Raw genomic sequence first — 16,963 nt, forward strand, 5'->3', positions numbered from 1 at the left:
AAAATTTCAGGCCATTCGGAGGTGATTTGATAGGTTTCGGCGTCGTTTGTGAAATTTAAAAGTTTATAAGTTCTTAGGCTTGAATCCGAGGGTGATTTGGTATTTTGGTGTTGTTTTGAGTGTTCCGAAGATTTGAATAAGTTTGAATGGTGATATGTGACTTGTTTGTATGTTTGGTTGAGGTCCCGAGGGCCTCAGGTTGATTTCGGGAGATTGACGGATCAAGGATGGGATTTGAGGAAGTGCTGAAGATTTCCTTCAACTGTCATAACCGCACCTACGAAGTGGGGATGTGATGTTCGCAGAAGCGGGAGAGCAGCCGCAGAAGCGGTCATAGCTAAGAAGGCCAGGATTCGCAGGTGCGGAAGGAGGAGCACACCTTCGAGACCGCAGATGTAGGTATTTGACCGCTTATGCAGAAATGGGTGGATAAGTGAAAACCATAGATGCAGTTGATTTGACCACATAAGTGGTCCGTAGATGCGTGAAAGTGGGCCCAGGTGCGAGATGCCTGGGCAGAAGGTATTTAAGGTAGCCCTTCGTGCATTTTTGGGTGTTCTTCACAATTTCTATCCAGATTTTGGAGGGTTTTGAAGAGGGAATCAAGGGGATACTCATTGAGGTAAGTTATTTGAGTTTAGTACTTATGATTATGGAAATATTCAATGGATTAAGCATGAAATTGAAAGAAATTTGGGAGGAAATTGAGGGGTTAGGGCTTGGAAATTGAAGAGTTTAATTTGAGGATTTGAGGGACCATTTGACGTCAGATTTTGATGCTTTTGGCATGTGTAGACTCGTGAGTGAAAGAATATTCTAGTTTTGTAATTTTTGTAGGATTTGAGACGTAGGCCCGGGGGCCGGGTTTGGGTGAATTTCTGAATTTCGTATAAGTTGATAGTTTTTCATTTGAAATTGATCCCTTGGCCTATATTGATCACATTGTATTGCTTTTGGTTAGATTCGGGACGTTTGGAGGCCAATTCAAGAGGCAAGGACATCGCAAAGTAGGGTTTTGATTGGTTCTAGGTAAGTAATGATTGCAAATCTTGTCCTGAGGGTATTAAACCCCGGATTTCACATCGTTTCACTATATTGAGGTGACGCACATGCTAGATGACGAGCATGTGGGTGTGCACCGTTGGGGATTATGACTTGGTTCGTCCCGTAGCAACTATTAAGTTGCGTATTTAACTGGAAACTATATGATATTTATGTATTTTAGAAAAATTGCTATGATTTGGGCTGAATGACATATTTGGGTCTTGTGCCAAGCTGTTTGGACCCTTAGGGGCCTTTTCTTATTATTTTCTCAATGTTTTGACTTAAGATCTATATTCAGTCATGCTATGTTTTACTGATTTCATAACTCAGTCTTTATTACTCTATTTTTTTGGGCGGAGCACCCTATTTTTACTGATAGCCCGAGTGGCTTGAGAGATCTATGAATGACTAAGGCCAAGAGCATGTAATTGTGAGGATATAGAGAGTATAGCACGTGAGTTGTCCGTGCGGATTCTGATATTGATACTATAGCACGTGAGTTGTCCGTGCAACACGTGAGTTGTCCGTGTGTGTTATAGCGCTTGGGCTGTAGGATCCCCTCCGAAGTCTGCACACCCCCAGTGAGCGCGGGTACACTGATGAGTGATACAATATATGCCCGAGGGGCTGTTTATGATTGTTGTTGCGCCCGAGGGACTGTTTATGGTTTTCATCACTTTTACTATAAATTGCACTGAGTCTCTCTAGATAAATTGTTGAAAGATATCTTAAATAATTATTTTACTGAGAAACTGGATTTAAAATGAGATGATTGCCTCACATATCGGATTGAGAGCATGTTGTACTTACAGTGATTTCATAATATGGTTCACTGTGTTTCTTACTGCTCACTCTTTATTTACCCTTATTACTTACTGAGTTGGCGTACTCACATTACTCCCTGCACCTTGTATGCAGATCCAGGGGTTGCTGGACATGCTAGTGAGGGTTGATCTTCATCCGCCGCAGATACTTGGAATTGGCAAGGAGCTACACGGCAATCGCAGCCTTGCCCTTCTCCCTCATATCATCCCATAGATATTAGTAGTTGACTTTCAGCCTTTTTCTTTTGTCTTATTGTGTTTCGGAACAATTGTAGTAGTGCTCATGACTTGGCGACACCCCGAGATCGAGCTTTATTTTCTGCAATTTGGTTTTTGACTTTATATTTTATGAGGATTTCAGTATGAAAAAGGTTGTTAATTAAATTTTAGTGGAATGTTGAACTATTTTGGGAATGTGTCGGCTTCCATGATAGGCTTCATCATGACCAGGATGGTTTTGGGGTCGTGACAAGTTGATATCAGAGCCTAGATTACATAGGTCTCACGAGTCATGAGCAGGTTTAGTAAAGTCTCGCGGATCGAGACAGAGACGTCTGTACTTATCTTAAAGAGGCTGTAGAACCTTTAGGAAAAACTTCACATTATTGAATTCTTGTCGTGCGAATCTGTTGATTCTGGTAACTAAACTTCTGTTATTCTATTCTCTCACAGATGGTGAGGACACGTGCTATTGGCCAAGACGGACGACCACCAGTACCATCAGTTGGGGCCGCTAGAGGCTGAGGTCGCGATCGAGGCCATAGTAGGGGCAGGGGTTTAGCCCGCACAACAGCTAGGGCAGAACCTGCAAATCCACCAGTCACCCCAGTTCATGATCAGGTTCTAGTTGTGGATACTCCAGCAGGACCAGCTCAGGCACTGACTGTGCCTATTGTTATTCCAGGTCTTCAGGAGACCTTACCTCAGATCTTGACCATGTGCACTAGTCTTGCTCAGACGGTCACAGTTTCTTCGACAACACCTACTTCTCAAGCCGGGGAGACGCTTAGACTCCCGCCGCTCGTACACCCGAGCAGGTTGTTCAGGGACTACAGACACTAGAGGCACCACCAGCCCAGCCGGTTGCATCTGCTCAGAATTTTATGGTACCAGTCATGTCTGATGACGAGCAGCGACAATTGGAGAGGTTTGGTAGACTTCAGCCTCTGACATTCAGTGTTACAGAGGGCGAGGATGCCCAGGGTTTCTTGGACAAGTGTTAGAGGATTCTACGTACAATGGGTATTCTGGAGACCAGTGGGGTCTCATTTACAACTTTTCAGTTCTCTGGAGCTGCCTTTACTTGGTGGGAGGCTTATGAGAGGCGTAGGCCTGTTGGTGCAGCGCCCCTTACCTGACAGCAGTTCTCCGTTCTCTTCTATGTGCCATAGTCTCGCAAAGATGAGTTGCACAGGCAGTTGGAGCAGTTGCGTTAGGATGATATGACTATGATGCAGTATGATATGAGGTTCTCTAAGTTATACCGTCATGCTATCGGGTTGGTTCCCATAGACATGGAGAGGATCAGGAGGTTCGTTGATGGCCTCTCATACCAGTTACGGATTATTATGACCAGAGAGAGGGTGTCCGGTGCTTCTTTGTGGAAGTGGTTGACATTGCTCGAGAGATAGAGTCAGTTCGCCGCTAGGAGCCAGTTGAGAGGGAGGCCAAGAGGCCTCGGGGATCTGGTATTTTTGGTGGCTTTCCTTCTAGAGGTTAGTTTCAGCACGGTAGAGGCCGTCCACTCGGACATGCTCAATCAGCTCGGCCAGTTCACCGTGGGGCATCATAGGGCCATGGTTTGCCAATTTACATCAGAGCCACTCATCTCTCAGTGCCCTTCTAGCACAGAGCTCTAATCGTGCCCCGTCTGTTCAGGTTTCTACGGATAGTTTCACGGGGTATCAGGAGCAGCAGTTTCAATAGAGGAGGGGTTGTTTCGAGTGCGAGGATCTTGGTCATATCAAGAGAGACTGCCCCAGGTTGTTGAGTGGGACCCCGCAGCAGAGTTCTAGGCCATCGACTTCAGCACCCGTTACTTTACCACCCGCCCAGTCAATTAGGGGTGGGGGACAGTCAGCTAGGGGTTGCCAAAGAGGGGGAGGCCGATCAGGTGTCGGTCAGGCCCGTTCCAACCAGACCAGATGCTATTGCTTTAGATGCCTTGATCACACATATTGTTTTAGTTTGTCACAGGGATGCCTCTGTATTATTTGATCCCTGTTCCACTTTTTCATATATGTCGTCATATTTTGCTCATTATTTGTATACGCCCCGCGAGTCTCATCTATTCGTGTATCTACTCCGATGGGAAATACTGTTGTTGTGGACTGCGTATAACGATCGTTTGTGGTGACTATTGGGGGTTTGGAGACCCGAGTGGACCTTTTGTTGCTTAGTATGGTTGACTTTGATGTGATATTGGGCATGGATTGGTTATCTCCGTGTCATGCTATTTTGGACTGTCATGCTAAGATAGTGACGTTGACTATGCAAGGGGTGACACAGATTGAGTGGCGAGGTTTGACGGATTATGTTCCCAGTAGTGTGATTTCATTCTTGAAAACCCATCTTTCTTATTTGGCCTTTTTGAGGGATGTTAGTGCAGAGACTCCTTCCATTGATTCAGTTCCGATAGTGAGGGATTTTCCGGATGTTTTTCCTGCAGAGCCGCCAAATAGGGATATTGACTTTGGTATTGATCTGGTGCTGGGTACTCAACCCATTTCTATTCCACCATATTGTATGGCACCAGTGGAGTTAAAAGAGTTGAAGGAGCAGCTTTAGGAACTTCTTGATAAGGGATTTATTTGGCCTAGTGTGTCGCCTTGGGGTGCGCATGTTCTATTTGTGAAGAAGAAGGATGGCACGATAAGAATGTACATTGATTACAGGGAGTTGAACAAAGTCATAATCAATAACAAGTGTCCTTTGCCTCATATTGATGATTTATTTGACCAGCTTCAGGGAGCGAGAGTGTTCTCCAAGATTGATCTCCAATCAAGGTATCACCAATTGAAGATCACGGACTCGGACATCCTTAAAACAGCTTTCAGGACCCGATACGGTCATTATGAGTTCCTTGTGATGTCTTTTGGGCTGACCAATGCCCCAGCAACATTCATGCATTTGATGAACAACATGTTTCAGCCTTATCTCGACTCGTTTATTATTGTATTCGTTGATGATATTCTGGTGTACTTGCGTAGTCAGGAGGAGCACACTGAGCATTTGAGAGTTGTATTGCAGTGGTTGGGGGAGGAGAAGCTTTACGCAAAGTTCTCCAAGTGTGAGTTTTGGCTCAGTTCAGTGGTTTTCTTAGGTCACGTGGCGTCTAGTAAGGGTATTCAGGTTGATCCAAAGAAGATAGAGGTGGTCCATAGTTGGCCCAGACCGTTATCAACCACATAGATTCGCAACTTTCTTGGTTTGGGGGGTTATTACCGTCGTTTCATTCAGGGATTTTCATCTATAGCATCACCCTTGACCAAATTGACTCAAAAGGGCACTCCTTTCAGGTGGTCTGATGAGTGTGAGGCGAGCTTTCAGAAGCTCAAGACTGCCTTGACCACGGCTCCAGTGTTAGTTTTGCCATCAGCTTCAGGTTCTTATACAGTATATTGTGATGCTTCTAGAGTCGGTATTGGGTGTGTGTTGATGCAGGAGAGTATATTGATTGCTTATGCTTCTCGTCAGTTGAAGCCCAATGAGAAGAACTACCTTGTTTATGATTTGGAGTTGGCTGTCATTGTTCTCACGTTGAAGATTTGGAGGCATTATCTCTATGGTTTATCTTGTTAGGTGTTTATTGATCATCGTAGCCTCCAGCACTTGTTCAAGTAGAAGGATATTTGAGGTAGCGGAGATTGTTAGAGCTGCTAAAGGACTATGATATTACTATCTTGTACCATTCAGGAAAGGCCAATGTAGTGGCTGATGCCTTGAGTAGGAAAGTGGTGAGTATGAGCAGTTTAGCATATATTCCTGTTGGGGAGATACTTCTTGCTTTCATGACCCGAATTTTCCACCCTCGGGAGTCATGATGACGCCTACTAATAAAAGCTAGGCAAGCCGATTGTTTGAACAAATTACCTTTTTCCCATTTTTAATCCTTTGACAATTATGAAGCAATAACTTGTAGACAGCCGAATTTATAACAAGCGGAAGAAAAACAATAAAACTATCTGAGTATATCCAATACACTGTTTGAACAATGACTACCCAGAACTGGTGTCACAGCTTCACAGACGGTCTAAGAGTACTACAAACAAAGTCTAAAATATAAATGATACACTGTTTCTGAAATAAGTAAATGAAACAGGATGAAGGGATAAAGGGAGATGCCAGGGCCTGTAGATGCCTGCAGGACTACCTTGGATCTCCATATGGACTGAAGGTAGCCACCCAAGCTAAGGTCCAAAAGCTGCTGCCCCAGGATCTACACAGTGCAGAGTATAATATCAGAACAACCGACTCCATGTGTTGGTAAGTGCCTAGCCTAACCTCGGCAAAGTAGTGACGAGGCTAGGACCATACTACCAACTAAACCTATGCAGTTTAACCATATACAGCGTAATAAAAGAACAGTAATGTAAAGTCAAGTATGGGAAGGGGAAACATGCTGCGAGGAAACATCAATTAAGAATAGAAAGACAACGAGTGAATAAAAGGAACACCATATCTGAGATATCAACAAAAAAGAGGAAACAACCAGTGCACAGCATCACCCTTCGTGCTTTTACTCTCGTCCTCACCAAGGAATCAATATAAATTTGCACGGCATCACCCTTCGCACTTTTACTCTCGTCCTCACCATATAATCAATATAATCGGCATGAAATTGTACATCATGCAGCACGGCATCACCCTTCGTGCTTTACACTCTTCCTTACAAATCATACACGGCATCATTTAACACTTTCTCACCAAAACAATACACGGCATCACCCTTCGTGCTTTAACACTCTTCCTCACCCAAACAACAATCACAAACAATAGGGCAAGAAAATAAATGAAATTACAATAATAATCTCGGCAAGGGAACAATAGTTCAACAATCAAGTCCCGGCAAGGGAATAACATTAAAAAAAATATCAACATCCTGCCAAGGGAGATAGCATTAAAAGCAATAATATCTTGGCAAGGGAGGCAATATAATGATTCTCTTCTCTTTTTCACTTTTACTTCACAACTCACTTCACAATTTGAGCCAATGCTCTAAAAGGGTTCAATTAACACTTATACTTCTACCTTTCATTATACAACTTGAGCCAACACTCCTCAATGTTCAAATACCACTATTACTTCCACGAACTTTGCCCAACAATAGAAATCATCACCAAGGCATGAAAAATACAACGAAGTCATGATAATCATAATGTAAGACTCACGGGCATGCTTGACACCAATGTATAGATACTCATCACCATGTCTATACGTCGTACTCAACAAATACCACATAGCAAATAGGACTCAACTCCTAATCCCTCAAGCTAAGGTTAGACCAAACACTTACCTCGATGCCACGAACACAATTCAAGTCTCAACTATCGCTTTACCTCTTGATTCCACCACCAATTCGCTCGTATCTAGCCACAAGTTACTTAATTACATCAATAAATGCTAATTGAATCAATTCTAATGCATGAAAATAAGTTTTCTAAAGTTTTCCCCCAAAAAGTCAAAAATTGCCCCTATGCCCACATGGTCAAAACCCGAAGTTTGAACCAAAACTCGATTACCCATTCCCCCACAAACCCAAATATATAATTTATTTTGAAAGCATACCTCAAATCGAGGTTCGAATCTCCAAAATTTGAAAAACCTAGGTTCTACCCAAAACACCCAATTTTTTCCATGAAAATCATTCATTTTGAGTTAAAATCATGTGAAAAGATGTTAAAGATTAAAGAAAACATGTTAGAAATGACTTACAATTGATTAGGAAGAGAAGTTGTCTTTGAAAAATCGTCCAAGAGTGTTTTGGTTTTGAAAGGGTGTGAAAAATGGTTAAAATGCATCTAAGTTATGAATTTACAGGTTGCAAGTATCGCAATTGAGACTAGGGTTCGCAATTGCGAACCCAGATTTTACTATGATCGCATTTGCGAAGACATTTATCGCATTTGCGACCACCCCTTATTTCTGAGGGATTCGCATTTGCGAAGCAGGCGTCGCATTTGCGACTGGGGCCTTCCGCATTTGCGAGCCAAATGGTCGCATTTGCGATCAGGACAGCCTAGGCCACTGTTCTCATTTGCGAGCCAGGCTTTGCATTTGCGAGCGAAGCCCGCAGAACTGATCATACCAGCTAAAAACTTGTAATTTTCACAAGTCCAAATTCCACCCCGTGGCCTATCCAAAACTCACCCGAGCCCTCGGGGCTCCAAACCAAACATGCACATCAACCTAAAAATATCATACGGACTTGCCCGTGCATTCAAATCACCAGAATAACATCAATAACTATGAATTTAGCATCAAAATCATGAAATCACTTAAGAAGATCAAGTTTTTCAATTTTCTCAAATAAGGTCCGGTTCACGTCATTTCAAGTCCGTTTCTTACCAAATTTCACAGGCTCAACTTAATTCACATATAAGACCTGTACCAGGCTTTGGAACCAAAATGCGGGCTCGATACCAATGGTTTCAAACAAAACTTCTTTTCTTTACTTCATAATTAATTCAGCAAAATAATTTCTTTCAAAAATTCATTTCTCGGGCTTGGGATCTCGAAATTCGATTCCGGGTATACGTCCAAGTCCCATATTTTCCTACGGACCCTCTGAGACTATCAAATCACGGGTCGGGGTCCGTTTATCTAAAATGTTGACTGAAGTCGACTTAAATTCATTTTAAAGTCCAAATTCATCATTTTCATAGGTTTACGCATAATGGCTTTCCGGCTACGCGCTGGACTTCACACGTAAATTGAGGTGATGTAGAAAGAGGTTTTTAAGGCCTTGGAACATAGAATTTGTGTTTAAAACAAGTGATGACCTTTTGGGTGATCACATTCTCCACCTCTAAAACAACGGTTCGTCCTCGAACGTACATAAGAAGGAAGTACCTGAGTCGGGGAAAAGATGGGGATAACGGCTCCGCATATCGGACTCGGACTCCTAGGTCGATGCCTCAGCAGGCTGACCTCTCCACTAAACACGAACAGAAGGAAAACTCTTCGATCTCAACTAACGAACCTGCCAGTCTAGAATAGCCACCGGCTCCTCCTCATAGGACAAGTCCTTGTCCAACTAGACAGTGCTAAAATCTAACATGTGGGATGGATAACCGTGATTCTTCCGAAGCATGGACATATGAAACACTGGATGCACGACTGATAAGCTCGGCGGCAACGCAAGTCTGTAAGCCACCTCCCCCACTCGATCAAGGATCTCAAACGGGCCAATAAACCTAGGGCTAAGCTTGCCCTTCTTCCCAAATCTCATCACGCCCTTCTTAGGTGACACTCGAAGCAATACACGCTCACCGACCATGAATGCCAAATCACAAACCTTACAGTCGGCATAACTCTTTTGCCTGGACTGAGCTGTACGAAGCCTATCCTGAATGATCCTGACCTTGTCCAAGGCATCATATACTAGATCCGTTCCCAACAACCGAGCCTCTCCCGGCTCAAACCATCCAACCGGCGACCGACACTGCCTACCATACAAAGCCTCATAAGGAGCCATTTGGATACTCCACTGGTAGCTGTTGTTGTAGGCAAACTCCGCTGAGGGCAAAAACTGATCCCACGAGCCTCCAAAGTCAATGACACAAGCTCGAAGCATATCCTCCAAAATCTGAATGGTCCGCTCGGACTGCTCGTCCGTCTGAGGATGAAATGATGTGCTCAACTCAACCTGTGTTCCCAACTCTTGCTGAACTGCCCTCCAAAAAAGTGAGGTAAACTGCGTACCTTGGTCCGAAATGATAGACACGGGAATACCATGAAGACGAACTATCTCCCGGATATACATCTCAGCTAACCTATGGGAAGAATAGGATACTGCCACAGGAATGAAATATGCTGACTTGGTCAGCCTATCAACAATAACCCACACTGCATCGAATGTCCTCTGAGTCCGTGGGAGTCCAACAACAAAGTCCATAGTGATGCGCTCCCACTTCCAATCAGGAATCTCAATCTTCTGGAACAAACCACCATGCCTCTGATGCTCATACTTAACCTGCTGACACTTCGAACACCAAGCCACATATGCAACGATATCCTTCTTCATTCTTCTCCACCAATAATGCTGCCACAATATATCTTAGCAGTGCCCGGATGAATAGAGTACCGAGAGCTATGGGCCTCCTCTAAAATCAACTCTCGAAGCCCATCCACATTAGGCACACAAACTCGACCCTGCAATCTCAAAACTCCATCATCTCCTAAAGTAACCTGTGTGGCACCTCTATGTTGCATCGTGTCTCTAAGGACATACAAATGAGGACCATCATACTGCCGATCTCGGATATGCTCCAATAAGGAAGAACGAGCGACTGTGCAAGCTAACACACAACTGGGCTCAAAAACATCCAACCTCACGAACTGATTGGCCAAAGCCTGAACATCCAAAGCATGAGGTCTCTCACCGATCAGAATATAAGCAAGACTGCTTATACTGGCTAACTTCCTATTCAAAGCATTGGCCACCACATTGGCCTTTTCCGGATGATATAAGATAGTGATATCATAGTCCTTTAATAGCTCCAACCACCTTCTCTGCCTCAAATTTAGCTCCTTTTGCTTGAATAAATATTGCAATCTCTTGTGGTCCGTGAACACCTCACACACCACGCTATACTGAAATGCCTCTAAATCTTCAACGCGTGAACAATGGCTGCTAACTCCAAATTATGAATCGGATAGTTCTTCTTATGAATCTTCAACTGTCGTGAAGCATAGGCAATGACCTTGCCATCCTGCATCAACACCACACCAAGTCCAATCCGAGATGCATCACAATAAACCGTATAAGGCCCTGAACCTGTGGGAAAAACCAACACCGGTGCCATAGTCAAAGCTATATTGAGCTTCTAAAAGCTCACCTCACACTCGTTCGACAACCTGAACTAGGCACCCTTATGGGTCAACCTAGTCATCGGGGCTGCAATAGATGAAAATCCCTCCACAAACCGACGATAATAGCCTGTCAATCCCAAGAAACTCTAGATCTCTGAAGCTGATACTGGTCTAGGCCAGTTCTTGACAACCTCAATCTTCTTCGGATCGACCTGAATACCCTCTGCTTAATACAACATGACCTATGAATGCAATTGAACTCAGCCAGAACTCGCACTTCAAAAATTTAGCATATAACGGACTATCCCTCAAAGTCTGAAGAAACACTCTAAGATGATGCTCATGCTCCTCCCGGCTGTGGGAATAGATCAAAATATCATCAATGAAGACTATCACAAACGAATCCAAGTGAGGCCTAAACACTCGGTTCATCAAATCCATAAAAGCTGCTGGGGCATTTGTCAACCTGAATGACATCACCAAGAACTCATAATGCTCGTACCGAGTGCATATGAAGCCTTTCCCAAGAAAGTCTTGCAACTGCTCCTTCAACTCTTTCAGTTTAGGCGGGGCCATATGATATGGCAGGATAGAAATGGGCTGAGTGCCCGGTACCAAATCAATACAGAAGTCAATATCCCTATCGGATGGCATACCCGGCAGGTATGAAGGGAATACCTCAGGAAACTCACGAACAATGGGCACATAATCAATAGAAGGGACCTCAGCACTAGAATCACGAACATATGCCAAATAGGCCAAACACCCTTTCTCGACCATACGCCGAGCCTTCATATATGAGATAAAACTATGGGTAGAATGAACAGGAGTCCCTCTCCACTTTAAACGAGGTAAACCTAGCAAGGCTAAGGTCACAGTCTTGGCATGACAATCCAAGATAGCATGGTAAGATGATAAATAATCCATCCCCAATATGACATCGAAATCAACCATGTCCAGAAGAAGCAAATCTACACGAGTCTCAAGTCCCCCAATCTCAACTATACATGAACGATGGACTCGATCTACCACAATAGAATCACCCGCCGGTGTAGACACATAAACATGAGCACTCAAAGAATCACTAGGCATAACCAGATATGGTGCAAAATAAGATAACACATAGGAGTATGTAGATTCTGGATCAAATAAAACCGAAGCATCTCTACTACAAACCAGTACAGTACCTATGATAATTGCATCAGACGCCTCAGCCTCAGGCCTGGCTGGAAGAGCATAACATCGGGGCTGGGCTCCACCACCCTGAACTACATATCTGGGATGGCCTGCTGTTGGCTGGCCTCCACCTCTAGTGGCCTGAGATCCACCTCTAATACATCTACCTCCACCTCTAGTACCTCTATCCTCACCTCTAGCTGGCTGGGCGGGCTATAGAGCACTCGGTGTCTGAACCATGGCACGAGAACCTTGATGCTGAGAGATGCTCGATGCTCGAGGGCAAAACCTAGCAATGTAACCCATATCACCACAAGTATAACATGCCCTCAGCTGCTGAGACTACTGAACTTGACGACCTGAATGACCACCCTAAAAACTTTGGAGCGGCAGTGCACTGATAGGAGCTGGTGGTGAACTGTAGGACTACTGATCAGAATACTACATATAGGAACCACGACCTCTTGAAGCACCGTGATAAACATGAAGTGCTGACTGAAAAGGCCTAGGAGGATGGCCTCTACCATACGAATCCCTGCCTCCAGACGAGGCACCACTGAATCTGCCTGAATGACGAGGCATCTTGTCGGACCCCTGACCACCTCCCTACGATAGAACCATCTCAACTCTCCTGGCCACATTGGCCACCTCCTGGAAAGAAATTTCACTCCCCGTCTCTTTGGCCATCTGAAGTCGAATAGGCTATATAAGTCCATCATTGAACCTCCTCCCTCTCTCTCTATCTCTCTCGGTGAGAAGTATGATAAGAGCATGACGGGCCAAGTCGATGAATCTGGTCTCGTACTAAGTAACAGTCATAGAATCCTACTGGAGAAGCTCAAACTGCCTTCGATAGATCTTTCTCTGGGTGATAGGGAGAAACTTCTATAGAAATAGCTGAGTAAACTGCTCCCAAGTCAAAGCTGGTGATCCAGCTGGTCTAGCCAAACACTAATATCTCCACCAAGTCTTGGCAGATCTAGACAAGTGAAAAGTAGCAAAGTTGACCCCATTGTTCTCCACTATCCCTATGTTCTTGAGAACCTCATGACAGCTGTCTAGATAATCCTGAGGATCCTCAGAAGTTGCATCGCTGAAAGTAGTAGTGAAGAGCTTGGTAAACCTGTCCAATATCCACAAAGCATTAGCAGACATAACTGCTCCATCACCGGTCTAAGCTACCACACCCGGCTGAACTGCTCCAACTGGCTGAACTGCTAGAGTCTGAAACTGGGGAGCCACCTGCTCCGGAGTGCGAGTAGTAGGAGTCTGGGCTCCTTCTCCAGCCTGAGAGACGGCTGGTGCTACAGGATGCAACCCTGCCCGAGTGATACTCTCCATAAGGCCCACTAGACGGGCCAGAGCATCCTGGAGTACCGGGGTAGCAATGAACCCCTATGGGACCTGAGCTGGGCCCACCAGAACTGTCGGGGCCGAAACCTCATCATCAAAGTCAACCTAAGGCTCCGCTGTTGGTGCTGCTGCTCTAGGATGAGCTCTGCCCTTACCTCGGCTTCTAGCACGGACTCGGACTCACCCTCTGCCCCTTGTGGGAGCCGCTGCTAGGGGCTCGGGCTACTGGTCAGTGGATGAGGAAGCGCTTGTTCTCGCCATCTGCGAAAGAAGAGAGTAGAAATTCAATTAGCATTGAGAAACAAAACCACACGACAAGAAAGAATAGATGTGAAATTTTTCCTAACTCTGTAGCCTCGGGGGGATAAATACAGACGTCTTTGTACCAATCCCTCAGACTCTACTATGCTTGTCTGTGAATTGTGAGACACATGTAACCTAGAGCTCTGATACTAAATTGTCACGACCCGGATTTCCCACCCTCAGGAGTCATGACGGCACATACTAATAAAAGTTAGGCAAGCCGACTGTTTGAACAAATTCCCTTTTTACCATTTTTAATACTTTGATAGTTATGAAGCAATAACTTATAGGCAACGGAATTTATAACAAGCGGAAGAAAAATAATAAAACTATCTGAGTATATCCAATACACTACTTGAACAACGTCTACCCAGAACTGGTGTCACAGCTTCACAAATGGTCTAAGAGTACTACAAACAAAGTCTGAAATATAAATGATACACTGTTTCTGAAATAAGTAAATGAAACAGGATGAAGGGATAAAGGGAGATGCCAGGGCCTGTGGATGCCTGCAGGACTACCTTGGATCTCCGTACGGACTGAAGGTAGCCACCCAAGCTAAGGTCCAAAAGCTGCTGCCCCAGGATCTACACACAGTGCAGAGTATAATATCAGAACAACCGACTCCATGTGTTGGTAAGTGCCTAGCCTAACCTCGACAAAGTAGTGACGAGGCTAGAACCATACTACCAACTAAACCTATGCAGTTTAACCATATACAGCGTAATAAAAGAACAGTAATGTAAAGTCAAGTATGGGAAGGGGAAACATGATGCGAGGAAACATCAATTAAGAATAGAAAGACAACGAGTGAATAAAAGGAACACCATATCTGAGATATCAACAAAAAAGAGGAATCAACCAGTGCACAGCATCACCCTTCGTGCTTTTACTCTCGTCCTCACCAAGGAATCAATATAAATTTGCACGGCATCACCCTTCGCACTTTTACTCTTGTCCTCACCATATAATCAATATAATCGGCATGAAATTGTACATAGTGCAGCACGGCATCACCCTTCGTGCTTTACACTCTTCCTTACAAATCATACACGGCATCATTTAACACTTTCTCACCAAAATAATATACGGCATCACCCTTCGTGCTTTAACACTCTTCCTCACCCAAACAACAATCACAAACAATAGGGCAAGAAAATAAATGAAATTACAATAAGAATCTCGGCAAGGGAACAATAGTTCAACAATCAAGTCCCGGCAAGGGAATAACATCAAAAAAACATCAACATCTCGGCAAGGGAGATATCATTAAAAACAACAATATCCCGGCAAGGGAGGCAATATAATAATTCTCTTCTCTTTTTCACTTTTACTTCACAACTCACCTCACAACTTAAGACAATGCTCTAAAAGGGTTCAATTACAACTTATACTTCTACCTTTCATTATACAACTTGAGCCAACGCTCCTCAATGTTCAAATATCACTATCACTTCCACGAATTTTTCCCAACAATAAAAATCATCACCAAGGCATAAATAATACAACGAAGTCATGATAATCATAATGTAAGACTCACGGGCATGCTTGACACCAACGTATAGATACTCATCACCATGTCTATACGTCGTACTCAACAAATACCACATAGCAAATATGACTTGACTCCTAATCCCTCAAGCTAAGGTTAGACCAAACACTTACCTCGATGCCATGAACTCAATTCAAATCTCAACTATCGCTTTACCTCTTGATTCCACCACCAATTCGCTCGTATCTAGCCATAAGTTACTTAATTACATCAATAAATGCTAATTGAATCAACTATAATGCATGAAAATAAGTTTTCCTTAAAAAATCAAAAATTGCCCCCGGGCCCACATGGTCAAAACCCGAGGATCAAACTAAAACCCGATTACCCATTCCCCCACGAATCTAAATATATAATTTGTTTTAAAATCGGACCTCAAATTGAGGTCCAAATCCCCAAAATTTGAAAAACCTAGGTTCAACCCAAAACACCGAATTTCCCCCATGAAAATTATTGATTCTGAGTTGAAATCATGTGAAAAGATGTTAAATATTAAAGAAAATAAGTTAGAAAGGACTTACAATCGATTAGGAATAGAAGTTGTCTTTGAAAAATCGCCCAAGAGTGTTTTGGTTTTGAAAGGGTATGAAAAATAGTTGAAATGCATCTAAGTTATGAATTTACAGGTTGCAGGTATCGTAATTGCGACCAGGGTTCGCAATTGCGACCAGGGTTCGCAATTGCGAACCCAGACTCTGCTATGATCGCATTTGCGACCGCCCTTTATTTCTGAGGGGGTCACATTTGCGAAGCAGGCGTCGCATTTGCGATCAGGCCAGCCCAGGTCTTTGTTCGCATTTGTGATGGAATTCTCGCATTTGCGAGCGAGGCTTCGCATTTGTGAAGCCCGCAGACCTGATCATACCAGGTGAAAACCTATAATTTTCCCAAGTCCAAATTCCATCCCGTGGCCTAGCCAAAACTCACCGAGCCCTCGGGGCTCCAAACCAAACATGGACACCAACATAAAAACATCATACGGACTTACCCGTGCATTCAAATCACCAGAATAACATCAACAACTATGAATTTAGCATCAAAATCATGAAATCACTTAAGAACATCAAATTTTCCAATTTTCTCAGATAAGGTCCAATTCATATCATTTCAAGTGCGTTTCTTACTAAATTTTACAGGTTCAACTTAATTCACATATTAGACCTGTATCGAGCTCCGAAACCAAAATGTAAGCCCAATACCAATGGTTTCAAACATAATTCTTTTCTTTACTTCATAATTAATTCAGCAAAATAATTTCTTTAAAATTCATTTCTCGGGCTTGAGACCTCAGAATTCGATTTCGTGCATACGTCCAAGTCCAATTTTTTCCAATGGACCCTTCGGGACCGTCAAATCACGGGTCCGGGTCCATTTACCCAAAATGTTGATCGAAGTCAACTTAAATCCATTTTAAAGTCCAAATTCATCATTTTCACAAGTTTGCACATAATGGCTTTCCGGCTAAGTGCTTGGACTTTTCACGCAAATCGAGGTGATGCAGAAAGAGGTTTTTAAGGCCTCGAAACACAGAATTTCTTTTTAAAACAAGTGATGACATTTTGGGTCATCACACTTGTAGTTGATGTTCAGGTTTTGGCCAATCGGTTTGTGAGGTTGGATATTTCGGAGCCCAGTCGGATCTTAGCCTGTGTGGTTTCTCGGTCTTCCTTGTTTGATC

The sequence above is a fragment of the Nicotiana sylvestris genome, chromosome 7 (assembly GCF_000393655.2).
Source record: "Nicotiana sylvestris chromosome 7, ASM39365v2, whole genome shotgun sequence".
NCBI classification, from domain to species: domain Eukaryota; kingdom Viridiplantae; phylum Streptophyta; class Magnoliopsida; order Solanales; family Solanaceae; genus Nicotiana; species Nicotiana sylvestris.